The sequence below is a fragment of the Haplochromis burtoni genome, unplaced genomic scaffold, assembly GCF_018398535.1.
Source record: "Haplochromis burtoni strain Fernald_Lab_line unplaced genomic scaffold, NCSU_Asbu1 Contig_527, whole genome shotgun sequence".
Taxonomy (NCBI): Eukaryota; Metazoa; Chordata; class Actinopteri; order Cichliformes; family Cichlidae; genus Haplochromis; species Haplochromis burtoni.
In genome coordinates this window covers 143,823-149,687 of record NW_024582888.1, presented here as the reverse complement: position 1 = coordinate 149,687, position 5,865 = coordinate 143,823, and positions in this window count along the sequence as shown.

Sequence of the window (5,865 nt, the reverse complement as noted above, 5' to 3'; positions counted from 1 at the left end):
CTGCCATATCAGGTTGTGTTGGGCCGTGATCTTCCCATTTTGCGAGATCTGTTAGCCAGGGGAGAGGAAATCAACCCAAGTTCTGGGTTCGAGTCTGACTACTTCACAGGGAGCAAGACCATTAAGGCACTTAAAAACCCGTGTTAGGTTTGTGATGAACAGGAAGCCAATGAAGAGAAGACAGGATAGGTGTTACATGTTCATAGCTGTGGGTACCAGTTAAGAGGCGGGCAGCAGCATTTTGAATGAGCTGAGAGCGTTGGCTGACTCCAAAAAACAGTGCACTACAGTAGTCAAGGCATGTATTACCTTCTCCATGTCACGTCTTGACAAAACTGGCTTCAGCTTAGCTATTTGCCTCAGCTGGAAAAAGCTTTTTTGCAACACCGAACTAATATGTTTGTCCAATTTAAAATCTAAGTCCATAATGACTCCCAAGTTTGTCACATGCTGCTTGATATAAGACCCTAGCCAACCACAATTTACGAGGGGGCTGCACGAAATATTACTAGGTCTAAATACAATCACCTCCGTTTTACTCTCATTGAAACTCAACAAGTTCAGAGCCATCCAAGCTTTGATATCTTCAAGGCAGTTCAAAAGGATTTGGATGGAGTCTGGGCCATTTGGTGCTAAAGGCAAATAAATTTGGCAGTCGTCTGCGTACCAGTAAAAGGATATTTTGTGTTTTCTAAAAATAGACCACAAAGGGAGCAGGTATAATGAAAAAAGAAGAGGGCCAAGGATTGAGCGCTGGGGCGCCCCACAAGGAAGGGGGGCTGAGGTGGACTCTAAATTTTCGAATTTAACACTAAACGTTCTGCCACTCAAATATGAGCGAAGCCAATCCAGTGCTGCACCTTTAATGCCAATCAGTAAGATCTAAAACCACAAGGATCACGGAACTTCCACAATCAGTAGCTAAAAAGATATAGTTAAAAACACGTAAAAGTGCTGTTTCAGTGGAGTGTAGATGTTTAAAACCAGACTGAAAAGGTTCCATGATGCCATTAGCATCTAAAAACGTATTCAGTTGGGTAAAAACAATTTTTTCCAATAACTTTGAAAGGAATGGAAGTCTTGAAATAGGTCTAAAATTTGAGCAAACTAAAGGGTCAAGGCCTTTTTTTTTTTTTAAATAAAGGGCTAACAATTGCATGTTTAAAACCATCAGGAACCACACTGGAAGTAATACTGCTATTTATAATAGCAAGGACTGAGGTTCCAATTGAAGGGAAAACCTCTTTAAAGTGTAATTGAGATGGGTTCAAACTGGTATAAGGCAGCTGAACAGGGATTAAACGTGGATGGGTCATATGTAGGAGGTACTATTGCTGACCTGATGGACTCAACCGTGTTTACAGAAAAAGAAAGAAACTGATTACATCTGTTAGCAGAGCCTTCCAGGGTGGCAGACTGGGGCAGATTTAAAATAGAACTGATGGTCTTATGAAGTGCGCGGGGATTATGACAATTTGATGCAATCACCTGAGAAAAATGGCTGTTTTTCTCATTTTTCACTGTATTTTGATAGCATTTCCAACAGTCCTTTAACATTTCAAAATAAACCTGCAGTTTGTCCTTCTTCCACTTTCGCCCTGCTCTCCTGCATTGACATCTGACCGCTCCGGTGGCTTCATTTAACCAGGGCTGGGGAATACATTTAGGGCACCTGGTTTTTAATGGGGCCATAATGTTTAGGGTCTCAATACAGGTTTCTTGGAACTGCAAAAGCAGCTCATCCAGACTAAGTCCTAAACTAATTTCAGGGTCAATAAAAGCATTTTTTTTCTATAAAAGTTGAGGAGAAGAGAGCAGCAGTGGAAGAATTAAATATTCGACAGCACCTGGGTGGAGCTTTAATCTCATGCACAAGAGAAATGTCAAATAAAACAGGTTTGTGATCAGAAAACACGGAATCCCCAATTTCCTAACACCAGGTCAAGAGTGTGCCCCTGCTGGTGTGTAGGGCCTTGTACAGACTGTACAAAGTTAAAAGACTGAAGACGATTTAAAAACTCCTGAGCAAGCAGTCCATCAGAGCAACAGACATGAATATTAAAATCACCAACTATTAAAATCCGATCATATTTAGGCACAATGTCAACCAAGAAACATGAAAAGTCATTTAAAAAGTCTTTGTTAAACTTTGGTGGTCGGTAGATTACCGCACACACAACCGGTTGAAAACGTCCCAGTTCAAACATCAAAAGTTCAAAACTGGAGGGAGGAACCAGTACATGGAGTTGCTTGCAATTAAAGTTATTTTTAAAAACTTTCAATATTCCTCCTCCTCTTCCTGATATCCTTGGAGCATTTAAAAATGAGCAGAGGGCAATATTTCAGAAATGAAGCTAGACTCACCAATTTTCATCCATGTCTCAGTCACAAAAAAGGAGATCCAATCCATTTGAAGAAAGGAAATCATTTATGACAAACGTTTTACTTGCTATATTCTAATCAGACACCTTATATTTTGGTAAGAAACTCCACATATTTACAGTATTATAGCAACATTTATCAGGCTTAGCTATTAAAATAGTAAAACTGAAAAAACAAACTCCAAGAACAAAATATTACTGTTCATTTGTTTAGCATAGTTTCCTTTTATAATGCTCTGGTTATTACTCGAAGTTATGTGAAATTTGCAGATCGTAATTCCTCAGTGTTGTATACTCATACAGGGTAAAACGTGTCCTGTCACTATTCTTCCGCATAAGCCTAATATTCACCTACTATTGGCCTAGAAAATCTGCCAGGAAACTCATCATTTATTTTCCACCATTTGATGCTCTTTAGACTTTGAGTATTTACATGGAAATCCAGAGGGAAGGAGAGAATCAACAAGAATCCATCATACTAAGGAGAGCAGACATCATTGACAAACAGATACGATACTGATTATGAAAGGATGAGCTGGAGTGGAGGTGCACCTGATCCTCCTGGACTGTGAATGAGGGAGAAATTATTGGTTCAGTGATGCCAGCATGCTGACAGTACATTGGCAGCTGGCAAAGTCATATAGAGAACTGAAGTAGAACCAAGTGCTTAAAACAATAGAAAGTGTCCAGTGCAGCCAATGCCTGAGCTTTCCATTTAACATTGTTTTCTTTTTGCATTCTTCATCTACTATGTTGTCATGTTCTTCCCTGTTCTATCTCACTTGTCAACCAATCAGCTTTCGACCGATGCACGGCATCATTTACATCAAGCAGCATGCAGTTATGATTCCAGACGACTGATAGAGAACATCCTTGTTTCGGATCAACAGAAGGACACCTCTTACATATCATCACTTTGGGGTTTTGGCCCTTACATTTTGGGCAGCTCTGATTTTGAGATCTTAGCTTTCATTTCACTTCAACCAAACAGATGAAAACGTGTAGACCACATTGCAGTACAGAATGGTGGTCATCATGTCAGGATGGGCATTCTGCTGCATGCTTGTGGGTGTCTTACCAGCAATGAACTGACAGAAACACTGTCAGATGCCAGTTTTATCAGTGGGTGTTACTATACAAAGAAATGTTATTACATTCAAACACAGTATTTGACAACAGTATTTGAGACTAGTAATAATTAAATAGGAAGGGTGGAAGGGTGTTGCCAATGCCTAGTGACCTCATCACACTCAGGTTTGTAGGCTGCTGTCAACCACAATCCCGTGGCTGTGTTTTGAATTCTTCAAATTTGTTTTTCATACCTGCGTGAAGGAAAAGACTTGAAGTGATGGCGGTCATCCGTACATATGAGTCTTAGAACAAAGGAAGCCATCAAATACTGTACATTTTATTTTATGCATAACTTCAATAAACACTTCAATAAAAAAAAGAATTCTTTGAATTTGAATAGTTTGAATGGATGGTGGATATTTAGCTTGATTTGTTGTTGCTGTGCCACATGTTGCCCATTGTTTCCAATGATCTTTTTAGCCTTTTTAAAATAGTTGCAGTGGCACACCCATGTTACTTTGTTTTATAACTTTAACCCATTTGTTGAATGTGTTTCAGCATTTTCACTCATTTATTTTGTAGGTTACGTTATATAAATAATTGTACTTTCACATTGTCTGTGTTAAAAAAAAAACCATGGTGTTTCATTTCTGTGAGGCTTGGGCTTTGTCCTTTGTGTGTTTTGTCCTTAGGGGCCACCTCACACAAAGTTGTCACCCACAGCACGCCCATGCTTGTCAAAAGGCAAGTGGCAGAACAAAGAGCCATATGAAACATCAGGTGGTGACTTCTGCACTAGCTCAGGGGTTACATACGTGACCTTGGAGGAACTCTGAGATGCTTTCTTTGCTCAAAGAAAATCACTCCCAAACTGCTCTTTTCTTTTTGCCTGCACTGCTTTCCTTACTCTTTGAATCACAAAGCACAGCCTTGATTGTTGAATATTCTTTCACACACCACTGATTTCTCGCCAGTATACTCGCTGTCACACTTCTTTCTGCCTCCTTTTCTCCACTCTGTCTGTTATTTTCCACCAATCTCACCCTCTGTTTTCTTTATTGCTAGAAACATAGATTGTTTTTGAAGAAAGTCAGCTCAGATCAAAAATATGTATTTTAAAGAAATCCAAAAAAGCAGGTCACTCAAAAAAAATAGTAGAAATGAGCTTAAAATATGCTTCCAAAAAAGTAACATTTGAATTTTTGGTTTTGTCTGTTTTTAACCACTTGATTTACTTGTATTTAAAGTATATTTAAATATATGTAGGTATATTTATTGGAATGCTTGCCCATTTCAATCACTTTCCTGTCTCTTCTGATGAAATTGTTTTATTAGTTAAAGCACATTTGATAAAGGACTGTTTGCCAAGAGAGAGGTGATTAACTCAATATTAAATAGCTTTCGTAGCTGAGGGATGAAGCACAACTGAAACAACACATTATACTTTATGTAAATATATGTATGGAATAGGCTAATTCAGTTCATGTTACATTATGGAAATTTGATTGTTTTCGAAAACGTGACTGAATTTAGTTGTGGGCCCAAACTAGCGTGATTAATGTGCTCCATGAAACACCAAAATGCAAATACATAAAAATATCCCATTGCTTTCACATATGAACTACTTCAAATAAAGCGATGTGATGTAATGCAGGGATTCCTATTTCCTTCTATTCAGAGCTAGCAAAGTTAGTAAACATGAGGCAGGCAATCAATCAATTTGATTGATTTTCAGATCAAACGCTTTTTTTACACTTTGCTAATATTAGCTTACACATGTATTTTGAGTGCTACCTAATGGCACAGTCGCACGAGTCAAAACAACCTCCTTGTATTGATTTTTTTAAAATTTTATTAATACTTTTGCTTTCAGAGCTCGATTGCAAGTAGGTGTTTAAGGTTGTGTGTAACAACAGAAGGAGTAGACTGAGTAACTAAGGACACTGCTTATTCATACTGTAGCAACTTGTCAATTGTAAGACAGTTCCACCCTGAAATATATACTGCTGTATTGTACTTTGTGACTGTAACAGGAAATAATTTACAAAATTATTATTACAGTGTATTCAGTAACATTTAAAACTATCAACAGAGACCATAAATTCATCATGGTGTGAGGAATTAATTTTTTGACATAGACTTCTATCTGCTCATTAAGTCTGACTTCATCAGTCATATCTAGGACAAACTGAAGTATTTCTAAAAGACTAAAAGTTGCAGCTCTGTTATACCTTTGAACCTATGGATAAATTTATCATTGAAATATTAGGTTCAATTGTAATTATGTAGCGGCAAGTCACAATACCTCAAGGTACTTGAGAATGAAAGTTAAAGACACTACAATAATAGCTATTAGGGTAGGGATAGCTCAGTAGGTAGAGTGGTGGCCCCATGATCGGAAGGTCGGGGGTTC